This window comes from Mustela lutreola, chromosome 9, assembly GCF_030435805.1.
Source record: "Mustela lutreola isolate mMusLut2 chromosome 9, mMusLut2.pri, whole genome shotgun sequence".
In the NCBI taxonomy this organism is placed as follows: domain Eukaryota; kingdom Metazoa; phylum Chordata; class Mammalia; order Carnivora; family Mustelidae; genus Mustela; species Mustela lutreola.
The window spans coordinates 84,127,856-84,135,689 of NC_081298.1; the positions used below are offsets into that span (position 1 = coordinate 84,127,856).

The 7,834-nt window shown below is 42.4% G+C and overlaps 1 long non-coding RNA gene across 1 annotated transcript in view; it reads left to right on the forward strand.

Moving 5' to 3' along the window:
• Positions 1 to 4,702, forward strand: part of LOC131840161 (uncharacterized) — a 45,666-nt gene extending 40,964 nt beyond the window's left edge. The window contains exon 7 of the long non-coding RNA XR_009357227.1: positions 3,473 to 4,702. This is a non-coding gene — a long non-coding RNA (uncharacterized LOC131840161). The remainder of the gene's footprint in view (positions 1 to 3,472) is intronic.
• The last annotated feature ends 3,132 nt before the right edge of the window (positions 4,703 to 7,834 follow it).

The following is a 7,834-nucleotide window of genomic DNA, read 5'->3' on the forward strand; positions in this document are numbered from 1 at the left end:
TCCCAGTGAGGTCACTAAGAATGAACATGATAGTCATTACTCTACCACTTGGAAGCAAGATCACACCCAGGCAAGAAATGGTCCATTTCATGCAACCTGCTTCAGGCCCTAATGAAAATCACTGGAGAGGAAAGCTAAACGTGTGCAGTTTTCACGACCATTAGTAACCTTAAGCCCTTGAAGGAGCTAACTCAAGTCTCTCCAGCAAACCTGGGTTCAATGCCTAGCTCCATCAGTTACCAGATGTGTGATGCTAAGGTTACTTATGGTTGCAAATGATGGAAATTCAACTCAAATTAGCTTAAATTACATATGGAATTTACTGCTTTGCCCCAACCCAAAAGTTTAAGATGCTGACTAGCTTCAAGAATGACTGCATATAATCATGTGATGATGTTTCAGTCTTTGACTCTGCTTCCCTCCAGAGCTGGCATCTTTCCCAGGTGGATTGTATCATCAGGAGCAGAAAGTTTACCAGCAGGGCTTATAGTCCCCCCATTGAAGAAGAGTCCTTTTTCTGATTCTCTTAACCAGAGATCCAGAGTTAGCTCTAATTGGTCCAGCATAGGAGATCTACACTTGTCCGAGCCTATCACAGTGTCTCTAACTGGCCAGGGAGCTGGGTGGGTCTGGTATTACCTGAATCACAAGGGTTGAGAGTGAGGGAGGAGTGGTTTCCCAGAGGAAACTGGGAGTGCTATTAGCAGAAAAGGGAGAAATTATGCTGGTCAGGCAGAGGCAACAGAAGCTCGGGGTTTTTTTCATCTCTTAGTATAACACTAACCAGATATGATAATTATAAGAATTAAATGAGATAACATGTATAAATGAATTTAGTATAATGCCAGGCAGAGCAGGAGCCTCATAGATATATTTATCATAAATATATCTATCATAAAGAAATAGGGTCAAGAGCCAGGACAGAAACTTCAGAGCAGAAAGCCAGCAAAGGTGGTGTTGGCTGGGGACAGACGGAATTGTGTGGCAGGCCAGAGGAGAGAAGTCCCATGATAAGAGTATGGGTGTTCCCAGGAGTGCACCAGCAACCAGAAGCAGGCCAAGCAGCTTCAGCAGATCAGGGATCAGACCTGGAGCTAAGACAGCTGTGGTAGAAGGGGCAAGGACCAGATATCAGGCAGGGCCCTGGAAGGAATCAGAAGCCACTTAAAAAGCTTTGACTGAAGTATTGAATGAAGGGCCTCTTTAGGGAGGCGTAGTCAGAGTTAAGTGAACCTTAATGAGTGTGAAGGCCCCAGATTGCAGCCAAGAGGGTGGCATTTTCCATCCCCCCTCAAGGGGCCAGGGGAGGAATTGCTGAATGCCAGTGAGAACTGGAGGAGGGGGCCCCCTGGCTGGAGCTAACTTCACAGAGTGATACAACCCTACTTGAACCAGAGCGCTCTCCTCCAGCTTTCTGTCTGCCTGCCCATGACTCCTCTTGGCCAACCCAGAACACAATGAAACTAGGGTAATCAACCTGCCAAGGTTGCCTTCCAAGGACATAGATAAAGGCGGAGATCTGGAGGAAAGAATTAAATATCTAGTACAGGGTAGGGGTGGGGGCAGTGAAATAGATGAAGGGAGTTAAGAGTAAACTTATTTTGATGAGCACTGAGTAATACATGGAACTGCTGAAACACTATACTGTATACCTGAAATGAATGTAACACTATATGTTAACTACACTGAAATTTTTTCAAAAAGTTTATTTTCATATGTAATATATAGAATTTCTAATATCAGATCAGAAAATGTGTGTGCACTTATAAGTCATAATGGATAAATATATTTCAACCTACACTAAAACATATTTTGTCACCAAAGTAGACAGTGTCTAGTATATAATATTTAATATATTTGTGTACAAAGTATGTTTCTTTCACTTATCAACTTAAATAAAACTAATGCTAATTTGGTTTAAAAAAAAAAAAAAAAAGAGGACACTTGAGTGGCTCAATCAGTTATGCATGTTCTTTCAGCTCAGGTCATGATCCCAAGGTCCTGGAATCAAGTCCCACATTGGGTTTTCTGCTCAGTGGGGAGACTACTTCTCCCTCTCCCTCTGCCTGCCACTCTACCTACTTGTTCTTTCTCTCTCACTCTTTCTCTCTGTATCAAATAAATAAAAATAAAGAATCTTTAAAGAAAAAAAAAAAGACTATCTAGTCCAGCCACATCAATGGCTTCTAGAAGGGACCCTAATCCATGAAATCTGCTGTCCCTGACCCAAAGCTACAGGGAAAAAAGTGATGTTGACTTTTCCTCCTACTCATGATATCCCAGCACTGAAAGAATGACATGAACTCCAGAAGGTCAAAAAGGCTTGGAGCTCCAGGAGGGGGTTCTGGGCAACCCAATTTCTCATGGGCAGAAAACCTTCTCCTTATCCCAGCCTTACCAAGACCATTACCTCATAGGCCCTTCCCCAAGGTTTGAGCCAATGAGATGGTGATTGGCATCAGAGTTGGGGGTAGCCTCGATCTGCAGGGAGCTGGGCTAGTTTATGCTTTATTCCTGGAAAGAGCCCCTAAAGACCTGCACACCCATGGAGCCATGATCTCTTACAACTATCTCCAATCTCCTATGCCTAGTCTGCACAACTGGGCTTCCCTTCCACTCTCCGTGTGTCTCCTAGCTCCTGGCATACTTGGGACACAACCCAAACTCTAGCCAGTTTGGCCTGACACTCTGAAAGCTATTTTCCCAGCATGGTCCTGGTCCATTATACAATGGTGCTTACTAAATGTTTTTCGAGAAGGTCTATAGTGGTTCAGAGTACAAATCCTGAAGCCAGTGGCTCCACCACTTACGGTGTGCCTTTGTGTAAGTTACTTGACATCTCTTTTCCCTGTTTCCTTTTCCATAAAATAGGGACAATAATAGTACCCATTTCATAAAGTTGTTGTGATAATTAACTAATTAATAGCTCTAAAGTGCTTAGAACATGTCTGACACATAGTCCGAAACTAATGACTTTTACCTAGTATTACTACATTTTGAATGAATGAAAGTTGAGCTGGTTGTGGCAGAAACAAGGGCTGAATTCAGAAAGCTGGTCTTGAATTATTAAACTCCTTCTCTATGGGTGGGAAAAAATGGCCAATATATATTCTCAATTATATTCTACTTGGGTTTGGGGGTATCTCCCTGCAAGGTTCCATCCTTGATGATGTAAAGCCATGCTTCATGTGCTTTTGTGATTATGTTCATTAACAGGATGAGAAGTGAGTTATTTTTGGTGTGTCTGGAGACAAATCAGAAAGTCCATAAGAACTAAATTAATCTTTCAAAAGTATCTATTGGTGATCAGTGTGTGTTTACACAGACTCTTTGAACATGATGAAGGCATCATATGTGCTGCATGCTCTGCTGAAACCAGCTTTCTGGAGGCTGAGAAATGTTTAGAGAACTTGTCGAAATAGCTCTTTAAAGCCAGCTTAATAAGCAATGTCCTCCCTGTCCCTCTTTCCAGGCTCTGCTGTCACTGACAGTCCCACATGGATGGCGCAGCCCTAGATGGCAGTCAAGGAAGCCAAGGATAGGAGAAATTGAGCCACCCTTACCATGACTTAATATGTAAAGCAAAAAATGAAACCAATCCACTCTCCTTCAGATCATAGTGAAATTTGGTAATTAAACTTAATTTATATAAAGAATTCAACCTCTAGAGCCCCACCATCTCCTTTTGACTTTAAAAGATAAAACAACAAAGATTCATTTAAAGTTATGAGTATGCTTTCCCAGTTCCTCTCTTGTCACTTCCCGTTTCCACATTCAGACCTTTTAACCATCAGCAAGTAGGGTGGGGTTTCTCCACATCACCTTATGAGGGTCTTTCCTACCATTTCCCTGCCTGGAGATCTCTGACACCAGAGCTGAAGCCCAGAGCCCCTCCTCATATTGTCTATCCAATGAGAGGACGAAAGTTGCGTTCTAGAAGTGTTGGAAGGAATCTTACATATCAGCTAGAATCATCACTTCAACTCACTTGTTAAGGAAGCTGTAGTCCAGGGAGGAGACAGGATTTATACAATGGCTGTTTTAGATCCAAAAATACAATTTAGATCTCAAAACTTTCATGTATGTTTGTATACATTTATTCCTCAACTGGGATATTTGATGAATATTTTTGTGTATCTGTGACCTGTTGAGCAGTATGTAAATAAGACAGAGCCCTCCCCTCAGAGTTTTTATTCTCTCAGGGCACATAGGCCATAAGTGGACCATTTCCACAAAGATTTACAGCCCAGCGCTCTGCCCCTAAATCTCACAGCTGGTATTTGGACAACAAACTTGACTCTTCTCATCTATAGAAAATGGTACATCTGCAGTTGTGTACACCACTTACAGCTATTCTGACAAAAATGACAATAGCACCACCACTCACTTTAATCCATCTGATCTGTGATGACAAAAACAAAAACGAAAATTCACATACCTAAACAACATCTGTCCCCAGAAAGGTTGTGTGAGTAAAGAAAGAGCGCAGCCTTAGGGACCAGAAAGACCTGGATTTGAAACTCTGATCTATTGTTAATACCTCACGGCTGTGGGGCACCTGGGTGGCTCAGTCAGTTAAGCATCTGCCTTCAGCTCAGGTCATGAACCCAGGGTCCTGGGATTGAGCCCAGCATCTGGCTCCCTGCTTGATGGGCAACCCGCTTCTCCCTCTCCACCACTTGTGCTTCCTTGTGAGTGCTCTCTCTCTCTCTCTTTAAAATAAGATATTAAAAAAAAAAAAAATACCTAATGGCTGTGTAATGCTGTGTAAGAGACTTTGCCTTTCTAGCCTCAGTCATCCATAAAAAATTTCCTCATCTATAAAAAGGAGCTGATAATGCTACTTCATAGCGTTATCTAGGATTAAATGAGATAATGGATGCAATGCACTCAACATGGTGCCTGACACACCACAGAGCTCAAAAAGCATCAGTAGCTTTTCTTTCTGTGCCAGTCCCTTTTCCATAGTTAGCACTGGCAGTTCCATGACTGGTATCTTTGAAGAAATCATGGCATTTAGGAGACTTAGTAAAATAAGACATCTAAGGGGAGGATCTGATCACAAGGAAAAGCTCAGAACACTTTTCCTTTTGTTTCCTGGAGTTTTGTTTTTGTTTTTGTTTTTCATGAAAGCTACTTTCTTTGCACATTTATCAATAAGCGCTAGAGTCTGCCCTCTAGTGGTTGTGGCGCACAGTGCCAGTTTTGCTAATGACAGTTCAGACCCCCCCAATTTACCCCCATCCGATTAACCTTCACTGGTGCTTCTTGGCCTAGTCATAACAGATTTTTATCTCTACATAAAAATTAAACAGGAACAGATGTGACTAAAGTTAATAAGGTTGATTCTTCAGCATAGAGGCTAATCCTAGCTGCACATTCAAATCACACACACACAAATACAAAATCATCCCTGGACCCTACTCCAGCTGAATTTGAACCTTTGGGGAAAGGTTTTTAAAACTCCCCAGGTGATTCTGATGTGTAGCCAGGATTCAGAATCAGAACTTTCAAAACTCTATTAGAACTTGACAAATGACAGCAAAGACTATGCCCCAGATGCCAGCCCTCCCAGAAACTCTCCACACTGTCCTTGCTGAAACTGGTTTTGGTCTCCTCTTGGGGAGTTGCTTTCAGACTGCATGGCATATATTTTGGAATGATCTCAGTACTGGCAAATTTTTGTCTTTTGACAGTGAATTTGAGTTTGAATAAAAATCCTAAAGTGATTCTAAAATCAAGCCAGCTGAATATGCAGGGCCATTTTGCAAGATAAGCTGGGTAAGACCATTTTTGGTCAAAAACAACATATGGCCGAGGGGATGGATTTATCTCATGTGCCTCAAAACCGACACAGTGGCAATTCTAAAAGAGGGCCCCAACATTTTTATTAGTAACAGCTGTATTGGAGTCTGTGCACTGCTCCCCAAAGTACTGTCTTTAAAAACAATGTTCACCTGGACATGTGAGGTCTGGAGGAACTATTAAAAATCTGCTTCATTCCTTAAGGGCCAAACTTACATTCAGAACTGGAAGGGGGGAAAACTGGAGAAAGGGTCAGAACAGGACAGCCCCTGGGTTTTATGGAACTCTGGTCATTATCCAAAACTGCCAGAATCTAATTTACCACATTGGAGAGGGACCTGCTGTAGGCTGGCAGAGCAGTGGCCTGCGTGGGGAGCTACTGGGGGGGTCTCTGTCCAGGAGCACCAGGACTTGGTTTCTTGGGAACCTCGGTGGCTAAGCGAGATGACTAAATACTGCATTGTGATTTTTGTTGGCCCTCTAAGCCCTCATAATGAAATTCTCTAACGCTGTATCAGATAAATCCAAACTGGTGAGAACACAAGACACTGGTAAACCCTTATCATCCATCGTAAATCAATTGGACTTTATTTCCAACTCCAATATTTTGCAGTAATTTTCTTTCCCAAGAGAGATTTTATTCCTGTCTCCCACCTTCTCAATCTAATGTGATCAGTAACTACTGGGCCCTCCTGCCGCAGTCTTCTGTCTCTACGAAGACATTTCCCAATGTGTATTCCAAGGAACTGTGATTTTGAAGCACCAAGTCGCTTACTCCTTTATTCCATAAGGATTTATTGAGCACCTCATGTGTTCCAGGCAGGTGCAGATTTAGGTTCTGTGGGACCAGAAGCCACCCAATCACGGAGGTCCCTTCTAATGAAAGAACACAGAATTGTAAATACAAAAGTAGGTCCTGGGCCTTGGAAGGGACATCCCAGAGCTTAAACTCTATTACTTCATGGTGCCTTTGTAAACTATTCCAGGATGTGGGTTTACAATCATGAATAAAATACCTGCCCATGTGGAGCTCATATTCTAAAAAGGTAGAAATAGAAAACGGGAGATTAATTGAATATAGAGGAGAAAAAAAAAATCCGTGGATATATGTTTGGGAACTAAGGAACCAAACAAAATTAAGCCGATTTCTTCATTTAAGGGCTTCTCAGGGCCGTTAGAAGGCTGATGTGCCCCATGACCTTTCAAGAGAGGAACTGTGTTTGCATCATTCCCCAGCATTATTTATCAGAGAATCCTTTTGTGAGACATCCCTGGAGACTAAATTCTGTAAACCCACTTTGGAGGAATCCCGCTCCATTATGTACTGGAAGCTCAGCACATGACATCATCTGTCTTTTGTCGGCCGTGAAACTGGGTCCCCTTTTTGTTTGGGGAAAGCATTTGGTTCTTGCGCTAATGAAATAATTTAAATCATTTCTCATTATTGTGGTTTTCTAACTCCCGCTCTGCTGTTTTAGGCATTTGGAACACTCGTCTGGTTCCAACATTTCAGACTATAAATCTCAAAATGCACGTTTCAAAACTTTTTCAATCAGGCCTCAGATTTTTACATAGCATGGGTTCCGCTTAAGGTAACGTGAATTCACCTTATGAGGGATTCTCAAATTTAGAAATGCAAAATACCAGGACGCCTCGTGGCTTTGAAATCATCTGTTATCCTGAAGAATCACAGAAGAGTCAACATTTGGGGTCATAAATCTGCCTTCGCACCTCCCTCCAACCAGGGCGAGAAGGCTCTTGTGTGAGGCCTTGCTTTCCAGTGGTAAGAATTATATTTGTCTCGGGTGCTGGTTCCAGAGACATCTGTGATGGCAGCCCATCCAGCTCTGTTCTCAGGGAGCTAACTTTAGCAGCAGATTCTGCATCTGCTGGCGGAGTTTGACACAGCATATGTTTTCCAAAGCAGCCCTTCCCAATAGCTGACTCCCTTCTCATGTGAGGACATTTAATATATCCTGAGAACTAATCAGCTCCCCCCACTTCCCAAACGTTTAAGCTATTTTTAATT